Source organism: Mustelus asterias, chromosome 26, assembly GCF_964213995.1.
Source record: "Mustelus asterias chromosome 26, sMusAst1.hap1.1, whole genome shotgun sequence".
NCBI lineage: Eukaryota > Metazoa > Chordata > Chondrichthyes > Carcharhiniformes > Triakidae > Mustelus > Mustelus asterias.
Genome location: NC_135826.1, coordinates 44,630,608 through 44,643,238, shown reverse-complemented (window position 1 = coordinate 44,643,238; position 12,631 = coordinate 44,630,608). Strand labels below are relative to the sequence as shown.

Here is a 12,631-nt window from a genome sequence, read left to right as displayed (position 1 = left end):
CCTCCTTCTGCACTGTTGGGATTCTATGATTTTATGATTAAGTTAGAAAGTAACAAGAGTTTTCATTGGTAAAATCCGATTCTGTAGACCAGACGTTTAACCATTCAGGCAGCAAGATGATGCTGATTGGCATTGTCCCAGCGTATAAGAGATCAGCTTCTATGTATTTTCATTTAAGATAAGGGGAGATTAGTCTTGTTTGTCCAACTCTCTATCGACATGTTGTGACGTCAGCTGGTTCCTTGCATCTCGTGGAATGTTATGTTGCTGAGAGGGTTGAGTTTCCTGCTGCTGATTAGAGTAGCAATTCTATTGTGCCCAGAATTGGTTGTGACTGTTGGAAATATCAACTGCAGAGGCTCCGTTTACTGTGCAATGCCTGTGACCCAAAGGTAGGAGTTTTATTATTCACTCCACTGATGCGGCGAGGACAGTAACTCTCGAGGGTAAGCAGGCAGAAAGAGCCGTTGTTCAGCGGGAAGTCGCGCTGAGCAGCTTTGCAGAGTTTCGTACACACAGCGGAATCGCAAACTCCAAACGCTGCGGCCCAGCACATTGCTTTACACGAGGTGCTCAACATCTGGGAGGGTGAGTGAGTGAGTGAGTGAGTGAGTGTGCAAGTGTGAGTGAGTGTGCGAGTGTGTGCGTGTGTGTGAGTGTGAGTGAGTGTGCGAGTGTGTGTGAGTGTGAGTGAGTGTGCGAGTGTGTGCGTATGTGTGAGTGAGTGTGCGTGTGTGTGAGTGTGAGTGAGTGTGCGAGTGTGTGCGCGTGTGTGAGTGAGTGTGCAAGTGTGAGTGAGTGAGTAAGTGTGAGTGTGAGCGAGTGTGTCTGTGTGTGCGCGAGTGCGAGTGTGTGTGTGAGTGACTGAGTGTCTCTATGTGAGAGTGTGTGAGTGAATGAGTGAACGAGTGTGTGTGTGAGTGAGTGAGTGTCTCTGTGTGAAAGTGTGTGTGTGAGAGAGAGTGTGTGTACGTGTGTGATAGTGAGTTCACATGAATGTATGAGTGTCTGTGACTGAGTTTGTGTTTGTGTGTGTGATCAAATATGTAAGTGCAAGAATGTATGTGTGAGTATATGTGTGTGTGCACATGCAAGAGTATCTGTGAGTGTGTGTGTGAGAGTGTATGAGTGTCTCTGTGTGAGTGTATGTGAGTGTGTGAGTAAGTGTGTGTGAGTATGTATGGAGGTGATAAGAGGATCACATTGAGATTTGATATCCTGCACCATAAACAGTTTCCGGGCAATCCCCTAATTGAGGCATCAATAACAATCAAACAGAAGGAAAAGAAACAAAGGCACTCAGCAGCTGAGGAGAATCTGTATTTATATAGAGCCGTTACATCGCAAAATTGGTTTCCTCCCACACTACAAAGATGTGCAGGGTAGGCTGATATGCCATGCTAAATTGCCCTTTAGTGTCAAGGGAATGGCAGGGTAAATATGTGGGGTTATGGGGATAGGGCCTGGGTGGGATTGTTGTCAGTGCAGACTCAATGGGCTGAATGGCCTCCTCTGCACTGTAGGGATTCTATGATCCTATGAAATACCCAAGGTGCTTCACAGGACACTGATCCACGTGGGTGTATGAGAACAGGTGGGTGAAAACTTGGTCAGAGAGGTAGGTTTCTGAGAATGTCTTAAAGGAGGAAAGGGAGATAGAGAAGCAGAGAGGCGTAAGAGGCATCAAGATATTGGGGCCTCCCAGCTAAACACAGCCTCCAATGGGCGAGTGATTACATTTGGGGATGTGCAAGAGGCCAGGATTGGAGGAACGCAGAGATCTTGGAAGGTTGCAGGGCTGGAGGAGATCGCTGAGATAAGTCAGGAGGAATTGACAATGGAAAGGTTTGAACAAAAAGGATGAGATTTTTAAAACTGAGCGTTGCTGAACCAGAGGCCCATGCAGGCCAGAGAATTCGGGTCTGATGGATAAAAGGGACTTGGAGCCAGCACAGGAGCAGGCAGCAGGGTTTCAGATAGGTTTTACTTAAAGGAAGTGCTTTATTGAAACTTGCTGTTTACACAGTTCCCTTCAAAAACTCTGGACCTCTCAAAGTACTTTACAACCAATAAAGTACTTTTTAAAGTGTAGTCACTGTTGTAAAGTAGGAAACATTACAGCCAATTTGTGCACAGAAAGATCCCACAAATAGCAATGTGATAACAACCAGATTATATATTTTAATAATGCTGACCGGAGGTTAAATGTCAGGCAGGATAGTAGACCGAGACCCTTGTACCTTGTTGATTAGCGTCATGGGATTTTTGACGCTGACTTGAGAGGTTTAACATTGCATCCAAAAGGCAATGTACCTTCTACAGTGCAGCATTCCCTCAGGACTGCACTGGGAATGTTTGTCTTAATTATGTGCTCTAGTCTCCAGAGAGTGTCTTGAACCCATGCCTGTCTAACTCAGATGTGGAGATGCCGGCGTTGGACTGGGGTGGTCACAGTAAGAAGTCTCACAACACCAGGTTGAAGTCAACAGGTTTATTTGGAATCACGAGCTTTCGGAGCGCTGCTCCTTCATCAGGTGAGTGGAGGATCTGATGAAGGAGCAATGCTCTGAAAGCTCGTGATTCCAAATAAACCTGTTGGACTTTAACCTAGTGTTGTGAGACTTCTTACTGTGTCTAACTAAGAAGCAAGAACTTTAACCACTGACATTCTAGGTTATGAAACTGGCGGCTCGATGGCACAGTGGTTAGTACTGTTGCCTCACAGCGCCAAGGACCAGGGTTTGATTCCCGGCTTGGGTGACTGTGGTGAACCATCGTTGGTTCCCACCAGGTAGTACTGAGCCAGGGTCTGGCCAGTACTATGAGTCTGTATATATGTTACTGTTGGGGTTAGGGTTGGGCTGTTCTACATGTTACTGTTGGGGTTAGGGTTGGGCTGTTCTACCTGTAATATAGTTATTATGGTACATCCCAGTCGGGCTCCGCCTCCTGGGAGAGGTATAAAGGTCACTGCTCTGTCTGGGACCCTTTAGTCTGGGATCGTGTATTATATATGGTAGCTCTATTGTAGTAGTCAATAAAAGCCTTTATTTCCTCGAGCATCTCTAGCCTCATGAGTTATATCGCGCATCAGTGACTGTCTGTGCGGAGTCTGCATGTTCTCCCCGTGTCTGCATGGGTTTCCTCCGGGTGCTCCGGTTTCCTCCCACAGTCCAAAGATGTCTGAGTAATGTTAATTGGACATTTTAAATTGCCCCTTAGTGTCAGGTGGATTATTTGGGTAAATATGTGGGGTTAGGGGGCCTGGGTGGGATTGTTGTCGGTGCAGGCTCGATGGGCTAAATGGCCTCCTTCTGCACTGTAAGGATTCTATGATTCTATGAACCGGCATTCGGTTGGATTTTCCCAACTAGGAGGCCAGAATCAGAAGACGAGAGTAATTCCAGGTTTCAAATTTAATCCTGGAATCACTCACTGAGAATTTGATGGAGGAGCCGCCTGAATTGGCATGGCAACAGGTTCCATGTCCAGGCCCAGCTGGAGGCCAATCAGAGACCTTCCAGATTGAAAGACCCATCAGGCAGCAGTGCAGGGTAAGTCAGAGAGAGGCAGCTTCAAAACTTAGGCCAATGCTTTGAAATATTTAATGATAAATTGCCCAACTCAACATTTGATTTGATTTATTATTGTCACATGTATTAACATACAGTGAAAAGTATTGTTTCTTGCACGCTATACAGACAAAGCATACCGTTCATAGAGAAGGAAAGGAGAGAGTGCAGAATATAGTGTTACAGTCATAGCTAGGGTGTAGAGAAAGATCAACTTAATACCAGGTAGGTCCATTCAAAAGTCTGACGGCAGCAGGGAAGAAGCTGTTCGAGTCGGTTTGTATGTGACCTCAGACTTTTGTACCTTTTTCCCCCAAGGAAGATGGTGGAAGAGAGAATGTCCGGGGTGCGTTGGGTCGTTCTATATGCTGGCTGCTTTGCCCAAGCAGTGGCAAGTGTAGACAGAGTCAATGGATGGGAGGCTGGTTTGTGTGATGGATTGGGCTACATTCATGACCCTTTGTAGTTCCTTGCGGAATTGGTCAGAGCAGGAGCCATACCAAGCTGTGATACAACCAGAAAGAATGCTTTCTATGGTGCATCTGTAAAAGTTGGTGAGTGTCGTAGCTGACATGCCAAATTTCCTTAGTCTTCTGAGAAAGTAGAGGCGTTGGTGGGCTTTATGACACAGAGGGAGTCCTGCTATCGGGTGGCCAGTGACTGCCTCGGCATCCAGGCAGGAAGCGAAGGCCTCTAGCCAGCACTGAAACCCTGACTGCCTGCCCACATGCAGGCTTCATAACGGAACCCACTACCACTTGCTGACTGCAAGGTCCCATTTGGGCTTTTTTGATTGAGCTGAACAAGCCTCTCCCTGAGTCTAATTGGCTGTGTGGGGAATGGGCAGTCCGGTTGGGCCCAAACCCACTGTGACAAAAAATGGCTGGCGCTAAGAACATGGTTGGGAAACCAGCATGGCGGCTGGCGCTGGTTTTTCCTTGGCACTGTCTGCTTCCATTCCCAACGGGCAAATCAATGGCAGATGCAGTAACATTTGGAAAAATGTGAGGTTATTCACTTTGGAAGCAAAATCAAGATGACAGATTACTACCTGAATGGGTGTAAATTGGGAGAGGGGAGTGTGCAGCGGGACCTGGGTGTCCTTGTGCACCAGTCACTGAAGGTAAGCATGCAGGTGCAGCAGGCGGTAAAGAAGGCAAATGGTATGTTGGCCTTCATTGCGAGAGGTTTCGAGTACAGGAGCAGGGATGTGTTGTTGTAATTATTCAGGGCCTTGGTGAGGCCACACCTAGAGTATTGTGTACAGTTTTGGTGTCCTTATCTGAGGAAGGATGTTCTTGCTCTCGAGGGAGAGCAGCAAAAGTTTACCAGGCTGATTCCGGGGATGGTGGGACTGATGTATGAGGAGTGATTGATTCGGTTCGGATTGTTTTCGCTGGAGTTCAGACAAATGAGGGGGGAATCTCATAGAGACTTATAAAATTCTAACAGGACTAGATAGGGTAGATGCAGGGAGGATGTTCCCGATGATGGGAGTGTTCAGAACCAGGGGTCACAGTCTGAGGATTCAGGGTAGACCATTTAGGACAGAGATGAGGAGACATTTCTTCACCCAGAGAGTGGTGAGCCTGTGGAATTCATTACCACAGGAAGTAGTTGATGCCAGAACATTGAATGTATTCAAGAGGCGGCTGGATATAGCACTCGGGGCGAACAGGATCAAAGGTAATGGGGAGAAAGCAGGATTAGGCTACTGAGTTGGATGATCAGCCATGATCTTAATGAATGACGGAGCAGGCTCAAAGGGCTGTATGGCCTCCTCCTGCTCCTATCTTCTATGTTTCAACCCATCAAGGCAGGAGGGCCAAGGATCACGACATGGTCCCTGCCACGGGCTTGTTGTCCAGTGATGAGAGGCTGAATTAATTGGGTTTATACTCTCCGGAATTTAGAAGAATGAGAGGTGATCTCATTGAAACATGTAAGATACTGATGGGTCTCGCCAGGATAATCACTGAGAGATTGTTTGAACGGGGTGGGGAATCTATTACATGGGGGCACAGGATAAGAGGATGATCATTTAGGACTGGGATGGGGAGAAATGTCTTCGCTCTAAAGGGTTGTGAATCTTTGGAATTCTCCACCCCAGAGGGTTGTGGACGCTCCATCATTGAACATATTAAAGGCTGGGTCAGACAGATTTTAGGTCTTTTGGGGAATGAAGGGAGATGGGGAGTGGCTGGAAAAGTAGATTTGAAGCCCAACATCAACAATGATCGTATTAAATGGTGGAGGAGGCTCGATGGGCCGAATGGTCTACTCTTGCGGCACGGTGACACAGTGGTTAGCACTGTTGCCTCACACTGCCAGGGACCTGGGTTCGATTCCCGGCTTGGGTCACTGTCTGTATGGAGTCTGCACGTTCTCCCCATGTCTGCCTGGGTTTCCTCCGGGTGCTCCGGTTTCCTCCCACAGCCTGAAAGACGCGCTGGTTAGGTGAATTGGCCGTGCTAAATTCTCCCTCAGTGTACCCGAACAGGCGCCGGAGTGTGGCGACTTGGGGATTTTCACAGTAACTTCATTGCAGTGTTAATGTAAGCCGACTTGTGACACTAATAAATAAACTTTAAACTTAAATTTTTGTGTTCTTGACCCTGGTGAGTCCCGCAAATCTGTGAGACAGCACCCGGATTGAAGGCAGTTATCTCAATGTCGCAGCCAGAACTATCATTTCCTCTAGCTTCCCGCCACTGAATAGAACGGTGTTGGACGTGACTCAGAAACAATCTGAGGCCCAGGCTGACAGGAGCAGTTAAACTCCTTCCTCTGCAGAACCCAGCTCGACATTAACGGAATGGAAACCATTGTTAGCGACAGTCAGCCGATAGGTCGGCTTTCCATTGCTCGTTGTTTCCTGGAGATTCCCTGAAGACTGTGGTTCTCCGTGTCAAAGAGCACTGTGAGGTCAAGATGGGCGAGTCCCAACTGTCGCAGTCCCAGACAGTTAATGTCAGGTTGCACTTCTTCACACAAAGGATGTTTAAAATCTACCACTGCCCCGCCCCGCCAGCAAATCCCAAAATACTGCTGAGTTTGGGAGTCAGTTGAAATTTTCAAAACTGGGACTGATAGATATTTATTAGGCACCAGGGATCAACGGTAATGAATCTAAGGCCAATAAATGGCGTTGAGATACTTGTTAGCCTTTCATAGAATCCCTACAGTTCAGAAGGAGGCCATTTGGCCCATCAAGTCTACACCGACCACAATCCCACCCAGTTCCTCCTCCCCATAACCCCACATATTTACCTTGCAAATCCCCCTCACACTATGGGTCAATTTAGCACGGCCAATCAACCTAATCCGCACATCTTTGGACTGAGAGGAAACAGGAGCACTCGGGGGGAAACCCACGCAGACACGGGGAGAACGTGCAAACTCCACACAGACAGTGAGCTGAGGCTGGAATTGAACCCGGGTCCCTGGCGCTGTGAGGCAGCAGTGCTTAGCATTGTGCCACCTTGCCTTTGAGTCCTGGCTCCTGTGGGTCCCTGAGGAAAATATTCCGCCCTATGGACAGGCCAAATTAATTGCTGCCCCAGCAGACTCGCTCGCTGCCCCTACTGGAGTGATCAGTCCTTCACTTCTGAAACAAGGTCAATTTGTCCCTTTTGTCTCTCTTGGCTCTGGTCACACACGGCCTTCGCTGGTTGAAGCTGTGGGGAGCTGAGTTGTGTGGAACTGCAAGGTCCCAGGTCCCACTCTCACCCATTCCCCCACTCAGTCCACATTGAAGGAAGCTTGATATCAGCCAGGATGGCAGTAGCAGGGGCACTGGGTTCCAGCTCCTGAGTGTAGTGTGATTTGGACAGGTGGAGTGTGTGGGCATCTGCATGGTAGATGCAGTGTAATGTGGATAAATGTGAGGTTATCCACTTTGGTAGCAATAATTGGAAGACAGATTGATACTTGAATGGGTGTAAATTGAGATTTGTGGATACTCAACGAGACCTTGAAGTCCTCGTGCGTCAGTCGCTGAAAGTAAGCGCGCAGGTACAGCAGGCAGTAAAGAAGGCAAATGGTATGTTGGACTTCATAGCGAGAGGATTGGAGTGTAGGGATAGGGATGTCTTGCTGCAATTGTATAGGGCATTGGTGAGGCCACACCTGGAGTATTGTGTGCAGTTTTGGTGTCCTCATCTGAGGAAGGATGTCCTTGCTATAGAGAGAGTTCAGCGAAGGTTGACCAGGCTGATTCCTGGGATGGCAGGTCTGTCATATGAGGAGAGACTAAGTCGGTTAGGATTATATTCATTGGAGTTTAGAAGAGTGAGAGGGGACCTCATAGAAACTTATAAAATTCTAACAGAGTTAGACAGGGTAGATTCAGAAAGAATATTCCAATGATGGGGGAGTTCAGAACTAGGGGTCATAGTTTGAGGATAAGGGGTAAATCTTTTAGAACTGAGGTGAGGAGAAATTTCTTCACCCAGAGAGTGGTGAATGTGTGGAATTCACTCCCACAGAAAGTAGTTGAGGCCAAAACATTGTGTGATTTCAAGAAGAAATTAGATATAGCTCTTGGGGCTAAAGGGATCAAGGGAAATGGGAGGAAGGGGGGATCAGGATATTGAATTTGATGATCAGCCATAATCAAAATGAATGGCAGAGCAGGCTCGAAGGGCCTCCTCCTGCTTCTAGTTTCTATGTTTCTAAAACACCAGGATTGTCCTCACGGACTCTGCCCCATCTGGTTGGGTCCAAGGCGACTGTCTCCCAGGAGTTGATGTCAATGTTGCATTTCTTGGTGTCGCCTTTCAGCATTTCCTTGAAGCATTTCTCCTGCCCTCCTCTGGCGCATCTGGCCTGAGATAGGAAGGCCCCACTCCGGGAGCCTGGTATCTGACATCCCAACGATAGGACCAACCCAATCGAGTCACACCACACGGACTGTGATGGTTCTGGAAGGCATCTCACCGGCACCTTATCAAGAGTAATCAGGGATGGGCAATAAATCTGGCCTTGCCATCAATGCCCCTACCCCATAGTGAATAAATAGAAATTCCCTAAAGAAATTTGACTGCTTAAATTGTTAAATAATTTAATTGTTAAATTAAATTAATTATTCCCCCACTCAGTCCACACTGAAGGAAGATTGATATCAGCCAGGATGGCGGGAGCAGGGGCACTGGGTTCCAGCTCCTGAGTGTACTGTGATTTGGACAGGCTGAGTGTGTGGGCATCTGCATGGTAGATGCAGATTTAAATTGTTAAATAATTTAATCGTTAACTCACCCAGCAATTTGTTCACATTTTGTCACTTGGAGGAAACGTATTAAAGTACAGACAGTAACTACAGCAGAGTGCGTAGCCAGCAGCCTCTCTCACACGCACGCACACACACACAACCTGAGCAGATACTCAGCATCTTGTATCCTTCCAAACTGTTCACTCGCGGAGTTTAGCTTCTAAATCACATGCCTGGACAATGATTTGATTTTCCTTATTCTTTCATGGGACGTGGGTGTCGCTGGCCAGGCCAGCATTTATTGCCCATCTCTAACTGCCCCTGAGCTGCGTGGCTTGCTGGGCCATTTCAGAGAGGCAGTTAAGAGTCCCAGAGCATCGTCAGCTGCACTCCTTTTACTGTTTGCCTTTGCATCCTTTTTGTTGACCAGCTTTGTGTAACTGCAACATAACACTCCTGCCTTTCAAACACAGATTGCATCCCTTTTTTTCAAAAGGCCTTTGTCCTTAGTGCTGCATCACGAGGCTAATACAATACTGACGAGCTCCCACCCAAATCTTTTATTTAAACATTGTGAAACATTGAAAAGGAACACAATGAGTGGAACATTTGGGATGAAGACTCGGTGAGAGGGCATGGTGGAATGGGTTGGTTCCTGAAAGTGGGAGCGATTGGGCATGAGGGGATGGGCTTGAAGAGAGTATGATGGTGGAGTGGTAACCAGGGTGAGATTCGTTATATGCAGGTGGAGGTCCCAGAGTGAGGCCAGCACACGCGGGAGGGAGGATAGATTTCTCCCGCACTATTGCCAGGGGGAGGCGACCGTGAGTTGGCGGGTGGGGGTGATGACCAATTAATGGTGGTTAATGGGGTTTCCCCAACACCAGCACAATGTCTGCTGCTGAGGTAGCAAGGAGTGTGTGCCACTGCCCCCATGCTGAAGTGTCAAATAATTTTCTAGCACGCAGGAGGGGATCAGGCCGGGAGAATTTGGCGGCACGGCGGCACAGTGGTTAGCATTGCTGCCTCACAGCGCCAGGGACCCGGGTTCAATTCTGGCCTCGGAGGACTATCTGTGTGGAGTTTGCACATTCTCCCCATGTCTGCGTGGGTTTCCTCCGGGTGCTCTGGTTTCCTCCCACAGTCCAAAGATGTGCGGGTTAGGTGGATTGGCCGTGCTAAATTGTCCCTTAGTGTCAGGGGAACTAGCAGGGTAAACACGTGGGGTTACGGAGCTAGGGGGGATTGTTGTCGGTGCAGACTCAATGGGCCGAATGGTCTCCTCCTGCACTGTAGGGATTCTATGATTCTATGAATGGAGGAGAAGCTGCTCCAGTTGGGGCTGCGAAGGTATCACTTGCTCTCGTGGCCTCCTCTTCATGCCCTGGAGCCTCAGGCCTCAAAGACTTTGGGGAAAACACCGAGGTGCCATCTTGGTGCTGTTGGCAGACGTTCTGCATTGCTGAGGGGATTTGGCATTTCCTCCAGAGGCAGAATGGCATCAGTCCAGGCAAGTTACCCATGATTGGGCCATTCATCATTCCGACTGGCTTTCCGCCTCTGCTCGCTGGGCAACAGTGTCAGGGCTGCTGGGAAATATCCCGGTGACAGACTGTGTCAGGAAAACCCCCCCTCACATTTACCAGTTCCCCCTAAGAGCAGAGGGTGTGGACTGGGGAAAAGGTCGAGAGAAAGCTGCAAAGGAACTTCACTCAAAGACACTAACCTCAAAATCTTTCAGATTGGATGTTAAGGTGAGGCCCCCTCTCTGCCCTCTCATGTAGATGTTAAAGATCCCCACGCTCTCCAGGATTCTCCGGCCTTGCCCGTGGCTGCTATTCTCTGGTCCCGCTGCAGTGAATGAAGATTTGGCTGAGCGCCAAATTCTCTGTTCTTGCCTTCAGTGGTGACGGGGCGAACGAGGTTGGAGAATTCTGGCCAAAATGTTTAAGTATCGTTTTGGGTGGAAAGAGAGAATGACTGGAAATTTACCACATCGCACGCCCCAGAACCGGAGATGGGCGAGGCGGGCATTCTCCGTTGGCCTTGGGAGGGATTTTACGAGCCTCGGGCTGGTGAGGCGGTAAAATTCCGGCAAACATCTCTCCAATGTCCTTTTTTTAAATTCATCCGTGGGACATGGGCATCGCTGGCTGGGCCAGCATTTATGGCTCATCTCTAATTGTCCTTGGAGGGCAGTTGAGAGTCAATGGCATTGCTGTGGCTCTGGAGTCACATGTAGGCCAGACGGGGTAAGGTCGGCAGATTTCCTTCCCTAAATATCATTAGTGAACCAGATGGGTTTTTCCAACAATTGGCAATGGTTTCATGGTCATCAGTAGATTCTTAATTCCAGATATTTTTTATTGAATTCAAATTCCACCATCTGCCGTGGTGGGATTCGAACCCGGGTCCCCAGAACATAAGCTGAGTTTCTGATTAATAGTCTAGCGGTAATAAGACTAGGACATCACCTCCCCTGCAGCAACCTACGTCACTAAAATGGATGATCTATTGGTGATTACTGGTTGTGGGAGCTTGCTGTGTGCAGATTGGTTGCCAAACTTCCTCCATTACAACAATGGATGGTTCAACCACTCTATGGCTTGACAGACTGAATGTCTTTTGTGTAAAATGCTTTGGGATGTCTTGCGGTTGTGAAAGGTGCTATGCAAATGCAAGGTTTCCTTGTTTGAAAGTACAATATTAACTTGTTCTCCTGTTAGGTTAACTCTCTCCCTTGTTTTCTGGTTCCTCACTTTATTTAAATGTCACGTTTTTCTGTCCGTGTGAATCTTTCACTTTCATAGAAACATAGAAGATAGGAGCAGGAGGAGGCCCTTCGAGCCTGCTGCGCCATTCATTACGATCATGGCTGATCGTCCAACTCAATAGCCTAATCCTGTTTCTTCCCCATAACTTTTCCTTCATCTGCCGGCCTCCATTTTGAGGGGGAGGTAATGAAAATAAATTCTTGGAGAAACCAGAATCAAATGATCCAGAAAGCTAAGAGTATTTTCGCTGAAGGCACCTTTGGCGGAAGCTTTTAAGCTTCTGCGTTTGAGCCGAGCTCTCCAAATGTTTGGCGGAATTCTGATTCTGAAACTCGGTCATCATGCTCGGAACGGGAAGACGGGAGTCAAGCAGTTTATTTGAAGCCACCACACAATGTGTGGGTGGGGTGTAAGTTGAAACAACTCTTCAGGAAGTAAACATGTGAGGCTGATTCGAGAAGCATGTGGTTAATGGGGAAAAAACAGTGACATTTACATCGCGCTTTCGATAACCAGAAGCTGTCTCACAGTGCTTTGTGGTTGTTAATTTATTATTGAAAATTCCGCAAACAGCAACACGCTAACGACCAGAACATAGAACATAGAACATTACAGCGCGGAACAGGCCCTTCGGCCCACGATGTTGCACCGACCAGATAAAAAAAAACTGTGACCCTCCAACCTAAACCAATTTCTTTTCGTCCATGAACCTATCTACGGATCTCTTAAACGCCCCCAAACTAGGCGCATTTACAACTGATGCTGGCAGGGCATTCCAATCCCTCACCACCCTCTGGGTAAAGAACCTACCCCTGACATCGGTTCTATAACTACCCCCCCTCAATTTAAAGCCATGCCCTCTCGTGCTGGATTTCTCCATCAGAGGAAAAAGGCTATCACTATCCACCCTATCTAAACCTCTAATCATCTTATATGTTTCAATAAGATCCCCTCTTAGCCGCCGCCTTTCCAGCGAAAACAATCCCAAATCCCTCAGCCTCTCCTCATAGGATCTCCCCTCCATACCAGGCAACATCCTGGTAAACCTCCTCTGCACCCTCTCCAAAGCCTCCACA

The 12,631-nt window shown here is 47.9% G+C and overlaps 1 protein-coding gene across 2 annotated transcripts in view; it reads left to right on the top strand.

Moving 5' to 3' along the window:
• The first annotated feature begins 234 nt into the window (after positions 1 to 234).
• Positions 235 to 12,631, top strand: part of LOC144479658 (N-acetyllactosaminide beta-1,3-N-acetylglucosaminyltransferase 3-like) — an 84,748-nt gene continuing 72,351 nt past the window's right edge. The window contains exon 1 of one of the 2 annotated variants that reach the window (XM_078198651.1): positions 235 to 392. The gene's annotated coding sequence lies outside the window, so the exon portion shown is untranslated. Of the gene's footprint in view, positions 447 to 12,631 lie in introns of both variants that reach the window. The other variant, XM_078198654.1, reaches the window with a different exon arrangement.